At 38.3% G+C, this 25,424-nt stretch overlaps 1 long non-coding RNA gene across 1 annotated transcript; it reads right to left on the reverse strand.

Annotated features, from left to right (window-relative positions):
- Positions 1–1,645: 1,645 nt before the first annotated feature.
- On the reverse strand, positions 1,646–25,039 carry LOC136359945 (uncharacterized). Its single transcript, XR_010743385.1, has 3 exons — positions 24,728–25,039; positions 24,165–24,204; positions 1,646–1,715 (listed from the first exon to the last, which is right to left on the reverse strand). It is a non-coding gene; the product is annotated as an uncharacterized lncRNA (long non-coding RNA).
- Positions 25,040–25,424: the final 385 nt, after the last annotated feature.

The following is a 25,424-nucleotide window of genomic DNA, read 5'->3' on the forward strand; positions in this document are numbered from 1 at the left end:
AAGGAAGATGCTCTAAGTGAATTAGGAGCTGTGCACCAGCTGGCCAGGCCAAACCCCCAGTCATTCCAGAGAACAGAACTCTGCCCCAGGATACATGTCCAAGTTTGGGAACACATGATTCAGCACAGGGGATCTATACACTGGACAGGAATCTGCCATGGAGCTATATGGATTTTGGAGTGCTTACAGTGGCAAACCAACACAGTCTAACTCTTATACTCCCAAACACAAACCAAAATGAAGTGAAAGGAGAGGGTTACCAGAAAATTCTCTTTGAGAAGATATGTTGGATCTGAAAAAAAATTAATAATACAGGAACATCATTAGATCCAAAGAAATTGGAGATTAAATTACGGTAAAGTCATATGAACTAGCATATTGGAAACATTGTAAAGAAATCCCAAAATTCTATGATGGCAATATTTTACAATCAATTTAAGGTAACAGATCTGTGGTGACTTTACATAGTAAGCACAGGGAGGCAAACAAATGCTTTGGGGACTGACAGATGCACTGTATACCCTCTCCAGTTTCAGATTCTCCTGAGCTGGGTGTCTGAAGGAGACAAATCACTTTTCTGCAACAAACTTTTGATGAAACTTTTTTCTGTACTCCAAATTAACTAACAAGATACACAGCCTGTGATTACAAATCTTCTTACTGGAATGACTCACACCACAGTTCCTCAAAGCCTATTACCCCCACAGTCTCTGACAAAGAGACAGATAAAAATAGAACAGCTTTTCTGGATTCCTTTAAATATAATTGCTTGGGTGTTTTTAAGGATCTGTGTGAACTTGGGTGTGGCTGGAAATTCAGTTCTGGAGGAGGGAGGTCAAGATAGAGATAGAAATAAATTTTTAGTGCACACATACACTAGTATATACGATCTGTGTCAGTGCCTTCACCAGAACCGTTTGACTGCAGACAGACCTTGCACAGCATTAAAAATTATGCTAGTGATGGAAAATCACTAGAAGCTAATCATCTTTAAGAGTAGGTGGAAACTCCTACATCTGAACTACATTAAGTAGGATGGGATGGACTGCCACAATCTGCTCAAGTCTAGTCCTTGGGAACTCTCCTCTATCCTTTTATAGGAGCTGAAAATTGATGGGCCAATTTCCCATGGGACATAAGCATAAACAGTTCTCTACTTCCATCAAGATTTTAACAAATGAATGTGTTACATTTTTAAAAGAAAAACAAAAACCACAAACCAACAACTAATCATCACATGTAGATTAGAAAACATTTAAATGAATGTTTATAGTTTATTAACAGTTACAAGGACATAACCTGCTATTTATTAAGTGCCAGATTTGTACAAATAAAGAGATTTGGCAGTCATAAGGAGCAATCATTTCCCTTTTCTTCCCATTTTTGGTCCTGACAGGTTAAGGTGCTAAATGCTCATGCATCTTGTGGAGAGCTTGAACTAACTAACTTGCACAAATAGATTCTTTCAGGATCAGACTGAATGGCAATTGCCAAGTCATCTTCCTGTCTTACTCTCCTTAGTTACTAGGCAGCTGCAGGGCTGCTCCACAGAGCCTATTTCACCCCAGCAGCCACACACCAGATTCCTCCTGCCGTGATTTACAGTGCAACCGTGGGCTGTGCCAGCTCCTCCTGCCTGCCCCACCCTGCTGGTCTGACAGCCCATGGACTAGGAGCTCTTCCCAACAGCCAGACACTTCCACTCCTCTTCCTCTCTGTACAGAGGAAGGAAAAACGTTGCATTGTCCCACTAGGCAGCTTGACAGATGTTGAGGTAGGGCTTCAAATACCTCCCACTGCAGGTTATCAGAGAAGGTATTTAAACAGACATTAAATAAACAAGCAAGTAGTGTCACTAATGCACCGCAGAAAGCCTCCTGGTTATTTTTGTTTCTTTAAAGCTTACTTTTAAATTAAGTGAAGAGAGGGCACTCCAGGCTTTATTATTCCCTATCCCAGAAGCACCAGTGTAGGGAAATCAGCTTTCTTGTCAGAAAAGAACAAAAAACCATTTGGACAAAGAAAACAGTGGGAAAATACCCTACAAAGACATACATGTAATGTTTCCTATAATCAGTAGGAAGTCAAAAATTATGGTATTGAGTCAGATAGTGACTTCTCTGCTTGTGAAATAGCACCCTTGATATTAAAGGGGCAGGAATGCCTGCTTTGAATTAGGGCAGGCAGTCTGTTATGTGAGGGGAAAAGAATCATCCTGGCTTCTTTAAAGGCCATCCTTACTTAGTGAGCTTTTTATCAACAGACTACATTCTAAAAATAATGCAGCACATAGGATCACTATTACAGAAAGGTAGAAAATAACCCTGACATTAGCATATCCTACTCAGAAAGTCATTCCTAGATTGTCTAAATTTATTGTGTCATTGAACACACTGAGATCTTTTAATTAATCAGCAAAACACTGAGAATGTGATAGTAGTCACCAACAAACTCAATTACTTCATTGCTGAGTTTCCTGGGCTGTTTTGGTTTTGATTTTTTTCCATTCCGCAGACAACTTTAAATAAAATCAAATCCAAAAGACATGGGAAGAGATAGCAAAGAGTGACTTTGCATCTCAGGCACAGATATTTTCTTAGACACAGCAAATTTAGTGATGATAAGACATTTTTGATTTAAAAGCTACACAATTTCAGATTCAACCTGTTTCTCCTGGAGTTTGCAATATATACTTTTACAAGTCCAGAGTAGGCAGACAATTACTCAAATGTGCTTTTGAGAATGGGAGAAAAACCCGGACAAATCAGCTACAAAAAATATGTACTACAAACAATTCCAGAACATCTAGTCCAGACCTTTCAAACATTGCCTTCACTGAAGTTTTACTTTTCAGTCTAATTTGCTTTAAAATACACATATACATATATATATATACAGAGAGAGAGTTTTAAATAGAAACCATCCTGGCAACATGCTGTGAAGTGATCCTTGGATTTCAGAAGGTGAGGCTGATCATTCAATTAAATCAACTGAGAAATGCAGGGATATTGTACCAGTTCTACTTGAAAATCACAATTAATGATACAGTAGATTCTCAAAATTAATATCTAGGTTGGCTCTAAAGGGAGAGGCACTTAAAGGATGTTTTTAAGCACAGTATTAAAATAATTTTCTGATTATACTTTTGTTAGGGTTTTTTGTCTTTTGTACCTTTTCAAGATCAAACTCATAGTTGGTCATTCAGGTCTTTTTGCTTTTCTTTTTTTCTTTGTGCAAGTAGGGCATAGTTTTAAACAATACAGCTTTATAGGAGAAAAACAGACCTGCAATATGCTTTAGGCTGAAATTTGGGTTGTTTTGCACTATTAAGTTCTTGTTGTAACAAAAGTGGCTTTAAAAGGTTGCTTGCCCTGAATGTGAGAGATTGTGAAAAAAGTTAAAAGAAATTTTTGTTGTAATACCCAGTTCCAACTGTGAAGGATCCAAAAACACACTGTGCAGAACTGACATAAATGAAAAAGCATTTGCTAGCTCAGTCAATGAGCCCTTCATGTTCCATGAGCTTCAAATGTTCTAAATACAGCACTTTCCTTCACTACTCTTGATCTCCAAAGCAATTTATCCAAGTAGCAGACTGCAGCAGAGGATCTAAGTCTTGAGAAGAGTCTATTTTTTGATCACCTCTCTGACTTTTAGAGGTCAGTTTATTAATTTATTTTTTTAATGCACAGTCACACAGAAAAAATGCATCTGAATGCAAAAATAATCCCAATTCTGAATGGCAAATAGCCCCTAAATGCAAGTGAAAAATAGACAAGGTCTTGCAAGTAGTTTCCATGGAATCGGTGAAAACCACTGATGTAGAAAATAAAATTCTGTTCCAAAAAGTAAAGTCATTTTACCCAAGGGCATTGAAGACTTTGCTCATGCCAAAGAGCATCAGGAGGTGGTGACCACACCATTCTAGGAAGTCCTGAGCAAGGACACAGTATCAGCTCATAAGGCAAGGGGAGATAGGAATGTTTCAGGTTGTACTGGCTTTTAATTCCAGTGAATCACCAAGGAGCTGATCTGTTATCAGCAGTAACAGCCTCTGTTCCTAAGAGAAGGGGATGATACAGGAAGCATAAGCTCCAGGCTATTTATGAGGATGTTGCCAGAAACGGGTGTAACATTTTGAACATGGTGACCTGCACTTGGAGACTGTAATTGCATGTGAAGTCATAAACTAGGCAGAAAGGACATATAAGAGGGACATGGAAAGGAAGTATGATGAAAACGATTAATACGTGATTGTTTCCAACCCATTATTTTCTCAGGAAAAGAATAAACCAGCATAGTGCAGAGCTCTTGGACTCCACCTTTTAGTTCCTTTAGTCAGGAACAACTATATTCAGCTCAAGTTTCTGTTTTATCCGTGGTAATGACAAACATCTCCTCTAGCAGCACAGTTATTTGCTCCTGGATATAGCTGTGTATCTCTGGCAATGATTGGGGAATGACTGGGATACAAGAACTGCACTGGTGGGTTCTGTGTCAAAAGGGGCAGTCAGTGCTTGCTTTCAGATACTTATGGACTGTACATCCATTCCTAGAACCACTCAGAACCAACTGTCAGGGAATTCATTCCAATTTTTTCGTAAGTCAGGGAATAAGCTTCAATAACTTGGGAGAATAAGCAGATGTAAGGTGGCTGAAATGCAACGTCATTTAAGATTCAGCTCACATTCTCTCCAGTTATATCAGACAGACAAAAATATTTTAGTACAATATCCACTTCCCATTTCCTTTGTCTTTACTCTGATACACACCAGATCTTCCACTTCCCCAGCCCCAGGGGTCACTAGAGCTGTGGGTATTAAATGCCTACAACTGAGTTTCTCTGAGTTTATTTTGTGTATCACCCAAATGATACACCCAAGTTTGTAATAACAGATGGGCTTCAACATCCAAATGCTAACATTTAGGTCCTTGCAGAAAACATTATTTTTTACTTGTCTTGCAGATTTGAGTAAGCACAATGTAAAACAAAATAATAATTAAAAAAAAAAAAAAAAAAGGCTGTATAGAAAAACCTGAAAGAGTCTAATCTATGAAAGAATGAGAAACATTTTAATAAACCTATAGAGATTTCTGGATGACTGTGTCACAAACTGCTCATCAGAGAGATCTGGAATTCTCATTCATACAACTTTCCACATAAAACTATTATCCTACTAAAATTGCCTTGATGCACCAGTAAAAAATCCCAAAGCTGTTACACAGCAGAAATGGCTGTGTTTTTTTACCAGATTGGATGATCAGCTGTCACTGCTGTCTGATCATATGGACTTCTGCATAGGAAAGCAGTTTTTCTTTGCCCAAATAAATTACACTAGAACTTCAGACATAAAACCACAAATAGCATTGATGTGGTGTTTAGAAGGGGGAGTTCTTTGTTAAGACCTTCATTCCTGTTACTTACTGAGGAAGAAACAGATGGAATTCAGTTTTTGCCCAACTGTTAAGAATGATGAATATCTTTTCAGCCAATGCTAAGGGAGAACAAAGGTATGACAAAACAGTCTGAAGACTAAAATATAAAATATAATTCAACATACAGGAAAAATACAACCTTCTGATTTGTTGACTTCCCCCTTACTTCCTCACACACAGCATGCCGCCAACTTGCAAAAACTTAATTTTAGACCTTTACTGCTATAGGCATTCTGGCATAACCATTTCAATCCAGTTTAAAGCCTGAATTCAAAGCCACTGAAAACATCTCCTTGGATTTTAAAAAAATGTATTTGCCGCAAGAAAACTGGATATTCTTCAGGTATTTTCCATTCGCACAGATGGTGTTTGGTTTTAACCTCGGTTTTTTTGCCCTTTAAACTGTTTCACCATAATCAGTTTTTCTTCCAGGCCTTTCCTCTAACTGAAGATACAAGCTTTCTTTTTTACTTCTAATGGTTGAAAGTTGTTCCTCATAGTTATTATAACTTAGGGGGGTTGGGTACTGTAACTCCTGGTATTGTCAAAGTAGTTACAACACCACTGGATGCATTTCACATATACCAGTGAGAATAATTTGCATAAAAATGTGGTTTATGTTTTCAGTCATTTAAAAGGGGAGGTGGACAGAATAAGCTAAAAAATATGCTTATAGTCTGTTTTCTCAATGCTGAATCTTTCTCTGAAGCCACTTGGAAGTTTGCCACTGATTAAAATATGAGACTGGTAGGGCTCTAAATTCCCTGAGATGCGCCCCCATATTTTTAAACAACAAGCTGAATATTTTCCAAAATTCTCTTCTTCCATTCTAGAATAGAACATAAATCAGAGAACTCTCTCTTTGTTGTTTGTCACGTTTTCCTGGAAAATTCATGGTGGGGATTTAAAGGAAGAAGATCAGCAATACATGCAAGATGTGTATATACATTTTTCTTTTGAACTCACATCTAAGGTGGTCTTCAGTGTTCTATGATTTTTCCTATTGTATGCGGAATGGCTCATTTGGACTTTGGCACTGTTCAGTATTTTCCTGCCGTTTGAAATGAAAAAGAACTGAGTGTGAAGAGGCTGATGCAGACTGGCTCCATCTGCACTTCCTCACTGGCTCCCAGGCTGTCAGAAAGTCAAGGGCGGCTACGGTCCCCTTGTTCCAGCATCACTTACCCTCATCAAGGCATTGTTCCTAAACACTATTATTGTTTCAGGTTGTCACTTAAAGGAGATGTTACACGTACAGTTACTTCAGAAATGATGGGTTGTTCTGCTCTCAAAAGCCATGTTTATAGCTTTACCCATTGCAGAGGATGGCTGGCTGCCACTGCTGCTGGCTGCGCTTGGAGGATAGCTGCAAAAAGCTCTTCTTTGACCTAGTGGTTTTTAAAGTTTGTGTTTCCCCTCAAGCTCCATGCTAAGCTGTGAAGTTTGCACAGCCATCTCCACCACTACAAAGAGGAATGCTAAGTTCCTTTATAAATTAAAGGATGAGGTTTAGAGGAGACAGGAGAGGAAATTTCTCTGTAGCTAAAGAAACGTTTCTGTCAGGAGCAGACAATGAGAGCAAAGAGATTTTGTCAAATTGCTGCATAAATCATTAGTTAATTATAGGCCTTAATCATCTGCATATTGTAGAAAACAGCCGTGCTTCAAATCAGATCCACTCAGCCAGCTCACAGACTGGCACAGAACTGAATGTATGGGTAGTTTATAATCACGATAATCTCTTTAATCTAGTGGCACTGCTGCACATAATGATACTCTGAGAGCAAATCTGATGCAACTTTAATAATACTTGGGAAAACAAAATACAGATGTTCCTAAAGTAAAGGAATTTACAAACAAATGTACAGAACATTAAAAAGCAAGATTAAAAAGAGTTTGCCATCTGCAATAACCAAAAAGAATAATAAATCTGACAACCTGAGCCAAACATTTAGAATGCATTTGTATATTTTCAGAACTGCTGTGCTGTTATGAGAAAAAAAAAAGCTGTCAAACTATCCTACATTCATCAACCTCTCTCATTATCCAAGGCTCTCACCACACTTGGCTCACAGGTGCCAGACCACAGCACAAGCCAGCAGTTGGAGTCCTTCACCCAAGGACTTTCAGCTGCTGTGGAGCACCCATTACCACAAATTTAGTTTTCTGACACTTACATTCAACCTTAGAGTAAAAAAAAAAAAAAAAAAAAAAGGCAAATTCATCCAACATGAAAAATAATAATTAAAAAAAAAATTCAATTCTTATTCTGGGAGATTCAAAGAATGTTCAAGGTACAACTTTATAAAGAAGTTTCATCTACAAAAGTCCTCATACAACATGTAGTGGGATCAGGGAGGATTCTTCCACTCATCCAAGAGGATTTTTTATTTTATTAGGGACAGTCTTGTTCAGATTAAAACACTGCTGTGCAAATCTCATGCAGGTCATTATGAACAGCCTTCTCATGATGCCATTTCTTTCCCTTTATTTTTGTTAAGCACGTAATTTTTCTACTCAGTAGGACTGTATAGCCTATTACATGTTGGAGATACTAAATAAGGCTAAGACTTATTTGCTGCCTACTAAAGAGGTCTTTGTCATCACCAGCTACAAAAAGGTAATAATAAATGAGCCGTATCTGTGCACCACCAGCAGTCAAAAACTCGCAGTGAACATTTAGCTTGAATTAACATGTGTCTGCAAGAAATGTGTACAAATAAAAAGTGTGCAGCTGACAAACCTATCCATACAACTGAGCAGTGGAAAGCTGTCAGTAAGACAAGAAAAGACAACAGATAGCAACAAAACCTTTTTTCTTAAGTAACCATGAAACAAGCATCTGGAACTGTATTAGTGATAAACAGACACAAAACTACAGCTGGCAGCCCAGCCAGCTGCTGGGAACACCCATGTAACAGCAGGACTCTACGACAGCAACCATCATGATCATCTCTGGGATGACTCCACCTGTCCTTGCAGCAAGTGGCAGTGGGCCACTTGCTCTGCTTTTCTGCAGTCATCCTGCAAAATACAGTGTGCTCCAGAGCCAAGGGGAAAAAAAATGTCTGAACCCATTCATTATGGTGCTTTTCCTTGAACCAGGCTTCACAAGCTCAAAAAGAGATGGATTTATGGTTCCTGAATTGTTAAGGCCCCCTCAAAGGCAATAAACAGAGGAAAACATTTTGTATAATATGAAAATGGAACATTGGCTTTCCAGAAGTGGGTGTATTTTGCATTTGGAGCAAGTTCCAGGACCCTCTAGCACTGCAAACGTAAAGGTACTGTGCCCAAAAGCCCTCTGTTATCAGTTGCACTTGTCAGCCTGATCCAGTTGATACTTCAGTCTGTGCAGAAGCTGTCAGTTGTCTTTACTGAACTATGCACTTCATCTTTCTCCACTTTTACAGCTGCTCAAAAAGTTTTTGTGTTTTCTGACTACCATATCTGCTCATTTTTCATCATCTATTTAGATGTTAAATGTTTTATGGTAGGAAGCATCTGTTTGCTGTGAAGAATAGCTAATGAAACAGGCATCCCATCACTAACAGATGTGATTGTTACTCACTATTAATTAGAAAGATGAAACGTGGCTCTCCTTTTTTTTTAAATAGAGAATATATTGCTGGCTTTTCCTTCAGTTTGTGTTGCTTTTGTGTTTTGTTTAAAAGATCTCTAATGAGAAAAACAGCACACCTTTGCAGAATGGCAGTAGAAAAGTCTCTAGAAAAGAAACTCCCTTATCTTCTTCAAGAGCACATTTATATTCTTACATCACTGGACATTATGTATATAATATTCAGCAGGTGACAGAAAACCAAGATCAACACCAAAAATTGAACTGCTTTGTGAACCTTTCCTTCTGCCTAAATGTCTTTGCATCATGCCTTCACATCAAGAAGGCCTGACGAACAATTTTCAATTATAAAGAGGCACTATATTCCTGAGGAAGGCAGGGTTTCTTTTCAGAGAAAAGTAACTAGTAATGGGCAGTAGGACAGATATCTGGATAGAAAGTGACTAGGATATTAGTAGCAAGAAGAAAAAAAGAAAGGAAAATGGGAAATATTGGGGGGGGAATATGTATTTTGGTCCTAACAACATGTCCCTGCAAATTTACACAGTCTAGCTGATTCACTAGAATTAGATTAACACAACATTGCTCATTTCCAAGTGCAAAGTCTGCGTGCAGAAAATGCTTAATGACAATACTAAGAGGAAACTTGCTAAAGCAGTAAGACACAGATGGCCAGAATAAAGTACTGAAACACCACAGGAGCCAAGTTGTACTGGAGCTGAGATGAGATTTCCCTGTGCACTGATCTGCTCTGTAGAGGACAAAGAGTGACTGGAGGAAAAAGGAAACGTTAGAAGAGCTATGTGCAGCAGATTTAGGGATGGAGATGTGCCAGAAGAAGTTTCTCTTGCCAATAATGAGTAAGCAGATTGAACATTTTAACATATAGATAGCATTCTACATGTAGGTAAAAGAAGAATTAAAAAAACCCCAACTTTAATCCCTGTATCAAAGACCCTGGGGGCAAGGAACACATCAATATGCTACCAGGTATTGCAGGATTTATACTGTCAAGCCTTTGGGCATTCTTTGCAAACTAATAGCACGTCCCTGTCAAGAGGCAAAGATTTCTTTTGTTCTCACTTGATACGAACAGGATTTAGGGATTGCTTTAAAATAATGAATATTGTGAAGGAAGGGTGGGGTTAAGCATTAGGGAAATCAAAATTATCTTCTTGGCTTTATTGCAAAGAAATTTGCATTACATTGAGGCAAGTCATTCAGGTTCAGTAGATTGGTTCTTTATGTACTTAATACTGAGATTAGAATAATATTACTTTCACCCTTCTGCTTTTTGGTGACTTGTGTATTTCACTCCCTTGAAGACTGCATTTTCTGCTATACTGGCTTCTCCTAGAATAAAAGATCCTATATCTAAACTGAAGACTTTAGGAATCATAATTCTAACATGTTTTTAAACCTATCATTTGCTAGCAGATAGTTGTACAGCAAAAGAAAAAGAGCTCAGAGTTGAGCACAATTACAACACACAGGGACCCATATTTAACATTTCTATATGAACACTGGTAATTCCACACGGAACAACCTGCAATTTCATTAAATAATTCCCTGAATGCAGATGTTACATGTTTATCCTTACAACAGGATGAAACGAGGCATTGTAGGTAACATAAAACAAAAATGTTTTTCGATTATAGACATTCATACCAAAGATTTAAATAGTTCCCTGAATTTGAGGTTGATGAACAAGTTTGCCCTGGCATGTACAAGGTACAATTACTGCCACTTCAGAGCAACAGGTATCACCCTTTAATGCCATTTTAGGCTATTGGATGCTGTTTTTCAACTATGATCAGCTAAATGAGGTCTGAGGCAAGCAGAGAAGGAACAGCACATTTGCTCAGAAATAGAGAAGTAGAGACAAGACAGTGTTTGAGCAGCACTTCGTAAATAGCAGATTGTTACACCTGCCATCAGCACATTTTCAAATGTGTTAATGAGCAAGGGAAGATAGTACACTGCCCCAAATCACTTACATGCTTTATGTCAGAAGCATCTTTATTAAGCCATTTTTAAAAGAGTGTTATGTCAGTGTTTAACCTTTTTATTTACTAGAGAGAGAGAAAACTACTTTGGTTCCATATGTGTAGACATCAATATCCATGTGACATTTTAGAATGAGACAAACTTTCTGAAGCTTTTTTATCAATTTTGTCAGTAAGTTATTCAGAAATACTTGAAAGCGTTATTTAAAATCCCATGAAAGTCACTGCTCCACTACATTCAAAAGACTTTTCCTCCCAGCACTAAATTAAAACCTATATTCACATACCTATTCTGGGTGCTGCAGATTAATGATATTTCATCACAGAAACTTTCATAAGTTAAGTGCTACAGACGTACGTATTTAAATCAGACACAGTTAAAATGGAACATGGAATTAAACTCATAATCCATACTTGATTGGATTTTGCAGAATTCTGCAACTGTCTTATTCTTCATGTTGAGCTTTCCAGTGCTAGACCATAGAATATGCTGAGGACAGTCAGCTTTATAATCAGACATCCAGACATACAATCTCAGACACTGACAATAAGATCCATGCCTTTATGATCCATGATTTAGGTCTCATTCAAATCCCAGGAAAGTTCATGATCCATCTCTTGTCAGTTCTGGCATACACTCAGCTAGCTCAAGTCTCTGTCAGCATTAATGAAGTCAAGTTCTTAACAAACGTAACAGACAGGAACGTAACATTTAAGGACATTTAAAGACAGAAGTATCTATCTAAATTGTAGACCTATGTTGTTCATATTGAATTGGAAAAAGAGAAAAGTTCTGAGAAATTAATAGAATAGCACCAAATAAGACTTTCATTAATGTAAAAATAATCATCTCTGTTAACAAGTTTGCTCTTCAGGATATCACTCTACTCCAGTGCCCACTTTCTCACAAACTCAGTGCTCTGCTTGGCTACCAGCAGATCCTCCCATTCCCAGAGCTTGTCATCCTCTTTGCAAATACAACTTCAACAAGCTTCATGTGGGCAGCTGCTTACATCCTTTGCTTTTCATTGCTCCTTTGTTGCATAAATACATCATCTCCCTATATGAAAAGAGCCTATAAAATCTATGCCTAATAATGAGCATTTAACATAAAGAATTTATGTGGATGGGCATGTAAAAGCCAAGGAGAGACCAAGACAGAAGCATATGCAATTAACCCATTTTAAAGGCCATGGTAACTGGAGAATTTTGACTTTCAACACCTAAGCCAAAAGGTACCAGTTCTCGAGACGCAGAGAAATAACTGGATAGTAACTATTATAATTAGACAAGCATATATAATCGTTGATCCTGAACACATATTAATGCAAAATATATGCACTTGTATAATGATTAATACTGCAGTTTTCTTGCTCCTCAAGCTGGCTCAAGTCATCTTACTACACTGAAAGCTCTAAGAAAAAAATAAATCATAATTAACACTCAACAGTCTCTACTGAAATGCTACTGGAAAGCCGAGGTTGCCATAACTGCAACCTTCAAATTCTTGTTATGGTGTTTGTACATGAACTTTTCAGTTGTGGTGGACGTCAGCAGAACCTGCTGCTTACCACAGCTGCTGCAGCCACCAATTCCCTCCCAGGGCTGCTAACAGAGATAACAGATATTCTGCCTGATGCATGACCTGCAAACCAAGAACAGCCAGTCAAGACAGCCCAGTGGCCATCTCTCTGACTAAAAAGAGGGAGGCCAGGGCTGTTGATGCCATCCCAGACAGCAGTGTCTAGCTGTGACAGTAACTGCACAGGAAAGTTCTTCCCACATGTATTCTGAAACAGGATTTACTGACTAGGCCTGGCATCTGACTGCTCTGATGGAGAGCAAAACCAGGTGCCAGAGACAGAAAGTTACATTGCCTGAAATAATTGTTAGAAAACTCAGCTGCATTAGTCCCTCTCAATGATTTATTCAGTAATGGTGCTGGATTCTCCCTTGCATACAAACAACCTGTAATGGACTCGGAACAAAAAGTTACTATGGCACAAATTATTTTTATTATAAGGCCCTTATTCAAAATCCAGACTGTTAGCTGCAGCCCATGAAAATAACCCTGGGAGCTGCTGCTCAGAATTAAAAATCCATTCAGTAAAAAATTCTTGTTTCCTATGTCCAAGCACTTCTTAAATATAATTATAAACAGTTCATAGTATTGTGACTATGGACAGTTGAATTTCAGAAGTAAGCTAATCCAAGACCTTTTCTGACCATAGATCACTGAATCCAGAATCATACAATCCAATAAAGAAAATGGTATATACCACAAATATGATTATACTACATAATAACAATAAAGACCACACCACTCCCTTCACTATAATAAAGCCTTCATTTAAGTAGTCCCATATCTCAAGATGACATCTAGCAACTTGTTTCATAACCTCCAAATCAGAACACTTTTTATTTCCATTTTTATTGTGATCCAGATTTTTCTACTAAAAAAAACTAGAGTGATAATTCAAGTACCAATCAGGTTGGCTCCTTTTGAACCTGTTTTTGATATTTCCTCCCTTCTGCATAATGTACATAGCTTATTTACAGACACTTATCTCAAACATACCTCAGAGGCTGAAACTATCTTGAAGACCTATTCACCAATATGTGGCAAATTGAACAGCTTAAGATAGACTCCATGAGCAGACAGAGAACTGTGGTTTGAGCATGAAAACTGAAGTTATTCTCCTACTGAAATGGTAGCACTCAAAATAGATATGCTGTAGTAAACTCCACAAATTCTCTTTAGATGTCCTTCTAAAGAGCTTTAAAAGACCATCTTTAGAGGAAAGTGTATTAACTAAATTTGAGGACACAAATAGGCTGAAGAGAAAAAAATCAGAGTGTGCATCTGTCTCATGAGCTATTCTTCCCTGAGGAGGAAGAAGTGACTACTGTCTCACATTCATCATTGCTGGAAGCATCTACACGGAATAACTGAGAGTTTTCTCAACCATCACAGTCAACTGACAAGTAACAGACATACTGCTCTGAGCCATGGTAACTCACAAGAGGTAAAATTTGGACTTTTTTTTAGATTGGTGCAGAGGACACAACAGGAATTCTTTAAAGCAGTTCTACCTCCATTTGTAGTTGCATTCAGTTGGTCAATAAGATAGAATAAGATTATTATTAATATATCACTGCTTCCTGTTGGCCAGCTCCTGACAAGCTTGTATTGTTCATTGTTGCTGTTGTCCAAGTTCCCATATTTTCATTATTATTTTACCCCTCCACAATCTTTTTTTCTTTTTTTTTTTTTTCTGGATACCCTGGGAAATGTCTGGATTCTGCATGATTAAAGTTAATGGGAGCTTTGCCATCAGCTTCACTAAATATGGGATAATACTCTGTGCCAAATTCCATAAACTTTCTAGTAAGCCACAACACCTGTTTTCCTTCTCCTCCCATGCCCCATTTCTCTTCATTGCACATTTTTTCTCTGCTCTGACACTTATTAATCCATGCACTCTATCCAATCAATCACATTCATCTTTCTTCACCAGTTATGTTGTTGTAGCTCTGTGGCTGAAATTACTAGGGCAGTGTGAACTCACTTATAAAAGTGCTACTTTTCATATTGCCAAAATAATGTCAGTGTATCACAGAACACCCATGTAAAATGGTATGCAATACCTTTTCATGCATCTTGATCTGATTTTAATTTAACTTTCAGTCCCACTTGGAAAATCACCACCCTATACATTTATTTCTAAAATGTTCTTATACCCAAGTGTTAAACCTTTGCAATTGTTCAGCGTGTGGAATTCCAGTCTCCCCTTCCTAGCAAATGTAATGAACATACTTTATTACTTCTGCCAAAATGTTTCAACATTTAAACTTTAGCAGTTCTTCATTCTTTGTGTTAAATCCCTTCCTGGAATTTTTAGTTTAGCTCCTCTAGAGCTTAATTAAACACATGTCTTCTAAAAACACCTATTGAGACAAGCAGAACAAGTGGAACAGTCTTAGGAAAGCACAGAGCCTCAGCTTTAGAATAATAGTGACTAAGCAGAGGGGAGGCAAAGACGATCATTTGGGAATGATCACTCGGGTCAACAGTTTCAAATACAGCTTATTCATGGGGGGAAGGGACAAAAAAAAATAGCACTTTGGGAACAGCTGGTTTCTTATTGAAGCAAGACCTATTGCCCAGTCTCTTTAGCATATTCTCTCATTTGTTAAGACCTTTCTCTAGCTGTGTGAATGTAATCCACTACTTGATCTCCAACATGTGCGACAGGCCAAGCAGCAGGTGAAGGACATCCTTTATTCAGTTCTGTCTGACTTTGACTTTATTAGAGTGATACATCATTCAGGAATCAAATTAATGTCTACCCCAAGAGATATATTGTATGGCTAGATATTTACTCTAAGTGGTCTTTGAATTCGCTGTCTACAGAAACAAAGTGCAATGCCATTATCAGAAAATTTATTTTCTCCTACTGGAAACTGCTCTGTGAAAGCCAAGCTTCTACCCCTGGTAGTTTCTAAGATGCTGGTTTTTTACCCTCTCATATTTTTCTGGGGAAAAAAATGAGCAGCTACAGTACTAAGTAAAGAGCAAAATATTGTACTTTCATTCAAAATCTAGGTAAACACACGCAGTTCAGAGTGCAACTGTTAAATGCCTGTAGCTCACTCCCTGCTTTTTTAAGCAGTCAGGACAGTGCCTAAGGGAGGTAATGACAGAGAATATTTCATAATAGTACCATTGGAGCTGATTTATACATCTTTATCATTAATTCCTAAATACAGAATCAATCAGATTAGTCCAACCCAACATCAGCACCAGGTTGCTGGGGTGTCTGCTAAAGTAACCTGAGCCCTTCTGTCAAAGAAATCACCCTCCAATCTTGCTGCTTTCAGTGTACTATAATTTGTTTTTAATCATTATTTCTCCTTCTTTTGAAGATAAGACTCAAGATTAAAAGAATCAAAGTAGCTTTAAAACACTTGAACCAGAGCCCAAGGTTTAAACAGCATTATCCATATAAACAGAAAATCAGGTCGGGAGATTCTTTTCAACTTCCAGATAGATATAAACACAAAGTATAGAAGCACCTCCCTCAATCACAGAAAATAAAATTTTCTCCTGAGCAGCACAAACACACTAGAGAGACAAAAGAGATACTACTGCTTCCACAGTGATTCCCATCACCACTCTCTGGCCTCCAGAGCTGCTATTCATTCCTCAAAGTCCAGACTGGGGCAAAATTCACTGCAGATGCCCGGAGGTGACTACATGGGTTGGTCTGTGGGTTGTTTTTTTTTTATTTTCTCATCTTATTTCTATCAGCAATTCCTCTTTTCAGTCCTCTCTTAGGCCTTGATTCTTTTCAGTAACCAATATGCTTAAAATTGAATAGTAGTTTAAGCTCTTGGGAAATTTAGAAGTATGTTAGCAGTATTCAAGTTATTTTATGGGTACAGAGAGTAGGAACCATGTTTTTACTGTGCTGTTTCATTCAAATAATTCCTTTATAGAAAAAGAATATATTTTTAGGTGTTTTTCCCCCTATTTATAAGTTGGGAGAAAGTCAGTACTTCAAATGTTAAACAGCTTTCTTAGCTTTTTATTCCCTGCTCCCTCCCCTTTTCTTTTTTAACAACTCAAAAAGATTCAGATTTAGATGTTTTTAAACCATGCAATGATCTGCTTCAGGGTAGGTTTTAATCTGGGTCACCATGCTGCAAAATAATACTTGGAATATTTCTTATCTAAGTTTCCTTCTATTTTAAAAGTTTGTTCTGTACAGCAATCAACATCAGTCTAATTGATATCTGCCAACCCCTTAATCCACATTTGTGCACATACACACACTATAAACCTGTGAGTTTATGGCAGTGCAATTACTTCAGTGTCAACTGAATTGTATAAAACCCACTTGCACATCAATGGGATCACCCATTGTGAATCGGTTTTATGTAGACAGGGAGTAAATCACCTGATAATCTGATGAGGATGGACTGTGTAAATAGTCCCACAAAGAGCAAATGTGCATAGATAGGGCAATAAATTGGAATGATCGATGGGACAAGCACCGTGGTAAGATCAAAGACAGGAGGCTGCAGCAAGCTTTTTAATCACCAGACCTTGCTCTCCCATTAACCGCTTCCTGTAAACGCTCTCTCTGCACTCTGAATGGGAGATTTTCCACTTTTTTGCCTTATGCCACTCAGGTTCAGCAGCATACAGCCTCGAGCAGCATCAGAAACCAGCTGAAGTGCAAACAAGACCTGACTGAAGATGTCTTTGCTTGAGTTAGGCGGCTCTGCACTTTGCTGCCTGAGGGGCTTTGCCACCCTGGCTTCTTCCCGAGTTTGCCTGCCGCATACAGACCTTCAGAATTACAGAAGTTATAAGCTAAAATCGTGACTGCATTCTTTGGGGTAGCAGGGTACCAGGAGCTGACACCTCCCCATCCCTAAACCCTCGATGTACCATGCTTTGCTTCCCAAACCAGCCTGGCAGTTTTGCCAGCAGAGCTCAGCACAAAGAATGAGCACAGGCTGCCCCTTTCTTCCTTCATCATCTTGTCCGAGCTGCGCTAACACTGCTGCCACTCATCTTGAATTGATTCTTGGTCTATGTTTCCAAGTTCTCTCTCTGCCTTGAAAAGCCGCTCTCCATTTTCCCTCCTCAGCTAGTACCTCCTCCACCGCTAAACTCACTATCACTGCTGTTCCCTTCTCACTATCTCCTAGCCTTTAGCCTTCCCGTGTAATAATCCATTGCCAACTTAAACATACACTTTTTTTTTTCTTCTCCTTGAGCTGCAGTAACACTCCCTTATGACCCACCAGAAACTTCCTCCTAAACCCGAGCTGCCTTCCCAAGTGTCCTCCTTCATTTCATCTTCCCCAGATTTTGGTTTCATTTCTCAACAGTAGTTGGCTGCGGTGGCAAATGCTTCTTTCTCATCCAATTATTGCAATGAATCTGTACAAGGTACCAGAAGACAGTTCTGAAATGCAGTGAGAAATGTTTGAGTACTCACTACTCTTTTTTCACCAGACTGAAACTAGTTTAATTACCTAGAGCTTTACAAATACTCAAATTATCTCTGCCACTTTTTCTCAAATTTTTCATAATCCTACAGATATTTCAGCTACCAGCAAACACAAAATATGGCTTCTTAGACAGCAAAAAGAAAACAAGCAGGCAAGATAAAATTGCTCTTTTCACTTAATACATCCACAGCACATCATAATTTGAGCAACATTAAATATTTTATTGTTTATTTTTTTCCACCTCTGCTCCTTTGCCTTTGCATTTTGATTTCCTTCCACTGACAGAATTAGCACGCACGCTGACTGTGCCTCTTCAGAACGAGACCAGCTGACCTTTTTTGTGCAGCATAAACAGCCATTGCTTAGGATGAGGGAGAGGGAATTCAGCAGCCAACACAGACATGATGTACTTTCAATAAACTTTTTTTTCTACATATCCATGTGGTACAAATACAGAAACATTAAAGAATTTTTATACTGAAGAAAATAGCCATATATTTGTACACTGAAGAAAAAGAAAGGTATTCTCTCTGTGTTGGTGGGCAGGAGGGGTTTTTTTGTTGTTGTTGTTTGTTTTGTTTCATCCTTTTCTCTCCAGTGTTTACTGCATAAAGATCAAAGATTGTTCAGTGAGATTTTTAAGATAATCCTGAATGCCTCTTTCGGTTTGAGAGCATGAGCATTACCACCATTGGCTCAATAAGGTGGGTTTTGAAGAATCGTTTTGGAAAAAGCTTCAAGAAACCGCATACTTTTTCACAGCCCACGTGGTATCCTCAGGCACATTTAATGGCAGTCTGGCTTCCAGATACCTTAGCTTTTGATGAGCTCATTCACAAAGCAGGCTCCCTGAATAAGCCAAGACGTCAAGGCAAATGCAAATGCTTGAAAAAACAATTGCTCAACAAAGGGTTGCAGGATTTTTTCCAAAACACACAGGTCAAATAATTGGAAATGTGAACACGAAAATGATTACTGCTTAGATTTTTTTGGAACGTGTCTTGCTCTTAAGGTAATAGTCATGTGGCTTTTCTCTCCAGGAATTTCAGTCAGCTGCTGCATCAGCTCAATTTAAGAGCTCTGCAGAGCACCGTAAGTACTGTGGGCATTTCTTGCTAAATTGGTCAGGATTAGTTTTTTAACTCACTCCACAGTTAATGCATTTTATTCTGGAAAACAAAGTCAGGTGGGAAAGCTGTCCAATCTGAGTATTGTAACTCAAAGATGCACAAGTTTTGCAATGGGAATTATCTCTATAACTATATTCATTTTAGGAAATAGGACCTCATAATTAAATAAAAACTATTATAGGGAAAGCTTTGAACTTAAAGGAAGGAAAATACATCACCAACCAACCCTAACATTTCACGGGCCAATGTAAATCCAATCTAAACAGAAAAAAAATACGTGGTCCTGCAATCATCACCAGAGTCTAACTATCTAATTGAACAACAAAGACAAGGACACAAATCACGCTGCATTCATTATGTTTCGCATAAAGAACTGTAAATAACAGCAAAATGAAAACAATAATTCAGCTGGAAATTGTAAAGCACTAAGTGGGATGAGATTCCGTAAGTGCCACAGAGACAGGATGACATTCCACTGCAAAAGAGTTATTTAGCATTTCATTTATATTTATCTTGAGAATGTTTGATCAAAGAGCAACATATACAAGTTTTCATTTTTATCTCAGTAAGTCAGTAATTCTGGAATCAAATCAGTTTACTAGTGAAGCAATTTTTCCCCTTTTCCTTAAGAAAACCACTTTGCAGAATTTGCTAGTAAGAACTGTGAAAATTAGTTATATATAAGATTTGTGTCTGGAGGCTAAACCAATCACACTGACCTTTACGTCGTTACCTAATACACCTTCTTTATATGTTCAAATATAATAACATATGGGATGGCTTCTGCTCTTTTTCAACACCTGAAACTGTGCAGTAATTTATAAGGCAAGGAAATTTATCTGATATAGAATATTGTGATGACTTAAGATTATAGGTCCAAAATTATAGAGTGAAACCATCAGTTTGTATAGGTTGCCTTGCTTTTCTACACTTAAGCCAAGGCTGCTGTTCAGTTGTGTAAAAAACTTAATTGTGTAAAATTAATCCCATTAATATAGTAATCTTCTGCTCTATATGCAGGTATGAAGATTTATTTTACCCAAGGCTGTTAACATTATACCCCAAAGGAATGTCTCTCTCAGAAACCAAAAGGACAAACAACTTTGTGTCAGAGTCACATCAAAACATAAATTGAAAAACAGACACTAAAATACATTCTTTAACCAGCTGTGGTTAAAGCAAATATTTTTTAACATATGCATAATAGGCTTTAAAAATTAGTATTTTTCACTTGCTGACAATATGATAGTAATAAAATGTCTCCAATGAAAGAGTCCCAATGCTATGCACAGCATTAGGAAGCGAGGAATTTATTCTGTGGCCCCTTCAGCAATCAAAAGCACCAAAAGGATTTCATGGAGAATTTTCAACTGACTTTTATCTAAGGCCATACTACCAATCTAGGGAAGGCATTTTCCATAAATTAATGAATTAATTTAGTTTTCACTTTCGCTTTCTGTTTCACCCTAAAAGAAAACCCTGAGGCAAGAAATGCTGCAGCACAACACAAACTCATTCTGGTTTGTACTAGAGGTCCCTGCTCAAAGATTGGTCCATTGTCAGCCTTGACTTTGAGAGCAGGTCTTTGCTGGAAAAGTGGCTAAGGAAGGAAGCGTTGCACAGGAGCTTCCATCACATTAGACAACAAGAAGGAAGATGCCCCATCCCTGGAAGCTTTCAAGGCCAGGTTGAACATAGCTTTAAGCAAACAGTCCAGTGGCAGGTGTGCCTGCTCATAGCAGGAGGGTTGGAACTAAATGATCTTTAAGGCCCCTTCCAACCCAAGTCATTGTTTGATGGTATGACAGGTACAGTCAGGATAAATACAAGACAACGATTAGTCATGCATGAAATGCAGTGTCGTACATTTCTGTATTTTAATGGGTATGTTTACATTCATCTGCTCTGTGGAGAAAACAAACAATTGAAGGTGTGACAGGGTCAAAGCATTTGTATAAAGAAATAGTAATACCAAACAATGCCATCACAGGATTAAAAAAACAAACCTAAATATTTCTGTTACTTCCCTTTAAGCCAATATATCAAGTCCCTGTTCTCTGTATATTCTATACAGTGAGACAGGAGGAAGCAAAAGGTAACTAAAAAAGCCAAATGGGTGGATATAATGGAAATAATAAGCAGAAAGAGAGAGGGACTGTTCTGGGGAGAAATACTAGAATTCATGGGAAGATAGAAAATGAAAATCTGGAAAACAAAGTTGAGCAGCTATTTGGGATATAGACTAATCTTTGACATGGTTGATTCTTGAGATATGGGATTACTGATGGTTGCCTTCTGTTACTGAGCTCTTCATGCACAGACACCACAAATACCGAAGAAAAGCACGTGGTGTGTCCCACTAGTATTTCATTGACTGAAAGTAACACTGAGAATTTTACTAAGAAGCATTTAATCATGATTGCACAACAAAGCTAGCTGCAAAGGGTATGAACTGAATCTAAATTTAGATTAAAAGGTCAACGTGTTAGAACTGCAATATCAGCTTTTTCTGTTATCATTCAAATAATGAACGATATTTGCTGCAACACAATTTCCTTGTTCGATTTTTAATGACAGCAGTGCTACAAAAGAATCAATTAGAATCAGGAGAACAGTTCTCCCCCTTACATTTTATTTAAATAGTACACAAATAAATAGTAACATTTGAAAACTAAACAAATAACCCAAACAAACCCACAAAACAGTTGGAAAAAAGCTTCTCCCTGTAGTACAAAGTCTTACTGAATATTCAGCACCGGTTCTACATGAATGAGGCAATCACCTAAAGACATGAAAAGCTACAAAATAGTACATGTTAAACCAAATACTATCACAGGTTTATCCACGCCTGGGTTAAATCCAGAAAGACACAGCAAAGTCTGACAAAGAGGTGAACCTGAGGTATATATGTAACAGAGCTTCCTTTTGTCCCAGAAACATTATCAAGTTATTACACAGGCTTTTGTTCATCGGACGAAAAAAGAGGAAATGAAAAGGGAACATCTGCAATGTCTAAAGTATTCTATAGGGAATATACGGGAAGGATGTTTCAAAGCTATTTGAGCTAGGGTCAAACAGGGATAGGAGATGAAAAACCTAACAAAGGTTAAACTACATGTTTAACTACATGTAGACAGAGTTTACATTCTGAAATGATAACTAAGCTCTGTGATAAATAAATGCACTCTCCTGAAAAGTATTAAACAAATGAGAACAAGCAAGACACTAATGCAGTGCTCTTTTACTGATCTAAATTGGTCCTGTGTTTTATTCCTTGTTAGAATATTTGCTCACTGTAAAAGTGTTAAGGTAAAGCTATTACTTTGAAAGATCTCCTAAGACCTACCTGAAAGCACTTTTTATTGAATTTGGGGGTAACCTCTTTATGCAGGTATTACATTGCCATCTAGTGTATGCAGTATATATTGTAACTTTACCAGGGTTTACATCACATAAAGAACCTGAATTTTCCCCTTAGCTGGCTTTCCTCAATGCATTTCATCTTGAAACAGAACAGATTTTCTCCAGACTACTCAATCCCAGGAAACCTGCGACTGGTGTCAATGAGAGATTCAGCACCATTTTAAAAAGCACTATTCCAGAAGCAGCCACTTGCTGAATCACAGTGTCTTTGGCAGGTGCGTCCACTGACAGTGAAATTTCAACCGTTCTCATGCAGGAACAGGTGATTTGGATTCAATTGTCCTCCCTTGGAGGGGACATAGACTCTCATCCCTGACAGCAACGCAGCTACCCCGCTCTGGAGCAACACTGTGAGGAGGAGAGGGGAACAATGCCAGTCTTTCTGATGCCACTTTCAGTACTAATTAAACTGTTATCGACACAAGCACAGGGGCTAAACTGCACTGACAAGCCCTTGGATGGCAGAGTCCACTTGGTGCAAGCAAAGCACTGTTGCACCCCACAGTCGCAGGGTGTTCCTACCATGCACCCCAAGCCACGAGTCACTGCTCCAGGCAGACACGTGGCAGCTTCCCAGTCCTGTTCTAAGAGACAAAGTTTGGGAGACTGGAGTTTCCCGCAGCTCACCACTCTGTGTGAGCTTTTAGCAGCTACATTTCCCACTTTGAGCACTATCCTTCCCTCCATTACTTGGTAATGGTCGCTGAATTCCCCAGCTGTGAACACTGCTGCTGGAGGCACATGTTGTGTTGCATGAAGGTAACACCATGTTATGCAGAAGCGGCACCACAAAACGATCAAGCTTTTTGGTTACTGGAAAAGAATACCACCTATTTTTTGGCCTGTGAAGAGACAAGCTACCAAAGTATACTACAGAAATTTATTCACAGCTGCAGAGATCAGGCTTCCAAATTATAAAACACAGAAAATACCAGATTTAAATTCTATGGATTTTTCCATTTCTTCCTGACTACTAGTTTCAAGCAGCTTGTATGTACATAGCAAATGTATGAAGATAAATTTCAGGCTATTCAGGAGAATCAGTTTAATAATCAGTTTAACAAACTGATTTTTGGTTATCAAGTTCCACTTAAGACCAAATGAGTGAGTCATTCTGTTTGTGGTATAGGAGAGGTTAAGAGCAGGAGACATTTAGGTGCTTGGCCATCTTGAAGTGTCACAACGACTGAGTGCTGAGCAATGCCCCGCAACTTTGAACACTCCAGCCTCACTCTAGTTTAAGGGTCTGAGCTTTGACACCCAGACCTAGACGTCTGAAGCACATTTCCCTAGTATTTATGGTAAGAGTTATCTTTTCTGGAAGAGTTCTTTCAAGACACAAACTGACCCAGGTCCGGGATGCAAAGGTTAACAACTTATAAGACTGAGAAAGCTACAAAGAAAAGCTACAAATTGCTCTGGCACAGTAAATGAGAGGCCGTGGCCACCAAGCTCTCCAGGAGGCCACCGAGCACTGTCACCTTCCACCCATTCCTCCCTTGGCTGCCGTGTGCTGCAGTGACTGCCAAGTGCAAAATAAAGAAAAAATGGCTTCACACTCACCCCATCTGTCAATGCACCCGAGAGAGAAACAGGCTCTTCACTAGAAAGAAAGAACAGGAAAAAATTCTTACTATTAGCAGAAAAGGAAGTGGCCTCTGCTTTCAAAATCCAGCTTCCACATTGTGGAACTGAGGAAGCTCCTTCAAGCCCCAATACCAGTTACAAATATCAAGTTACAGGAGAACTCACTACAGCTGGTATTTTTCAATGTCTTGCCATTTTAACAATATAGCAAGGGCCTAATTTTATGCATAAATAAAGATATTTCAATACATAATAATTTATGCATAAATAAATCAGATTTTACCCTCTTTTTTGCTAGCTGTTGGAGCTTAAATTACTGGCACTCCCTGTTAACATGTTTGCTCACTTTACTGGTCTTATCATGATACTTCACATGGGGGTGTAGAAACAAAAAACACATTTAATAGACTCTAGCCTTTTTTTTGGCCACTGTGTTACTCACTTATATTTGTTGTTACTTTAATAAAAATATTTAATAAAAAATATATCCTTTATCAAATTCAATTTTTGTTTGTTATTGACCCACAGATATTACTTACTTTGTGCTCTGGGATGTGAACACACATGGAGCCCAGAAGCAGCTGGCCTAAAGGGTGGAGGTTGGCAAGCACCCTAATTAATTTCAGCCTGAAAGAGTCAAGTTAGCAAAACCCCACTGTTTTAGCTAACCAATGCCCTTTAAAATGAAACACTACACTGCCTCTGTCAGCAGATTGGTCCCTTCCAGCAGGGGGGGAGGTGAAGGACAATTAGGGCTGATAATGTCTCTTGTTAGTACAGCTGTTGGGCATTAGGCCATGAGAAAAGGTAGCAAGTGTAAATAGACTTCCAGGGTGATAATAATTCCTTTTTTTTCCTAAATATGCTGAACACTAATTCAGCAAGATACTGATACTGTACAATCACCAACCATGTAAATATTTCTATTCTCTTCAACAGGACAGAAACTCAGCTAAGTCTTAGTATTAAAGTCTGTAATAATCTATAGGTACAGAAGTAGTAGATTTTAGTCCAACTCTTCCATCCCCTCCTGTGGATTGTTTTCCTCATTCTATCACTATCCTTAAATTTATTTCAGCCGTGAATTTGCATCTTGCCATAGGCAGACACAGTACCATCCAAGTTAGTTCAGACATGCCCTTAGCCTTTTGACTTGTAGTTAGTAAAAGCTGTCATTGCTGTCACAGGACTTCAGTTCCTCACCCATTTACCAGAAATAAAAGCACATACAAATTA

The sequence above is a fragment of the Sylvia atricapilla genome, chromosome 4 (assembly GCF_009819655.1).
Source record: "Sylvia atricapilla isolate bSylAtr1 chromosome 4, bSylAtr1.pri, whole genome shotgun sequence".
Classification (NCBI taxonomy): domain Eukaryota; kingdom Metazoa; phylum Chordata; class Aves; order Passeriformes; family Sylviidae; genus Sylvia; species Sylvia atricapilla.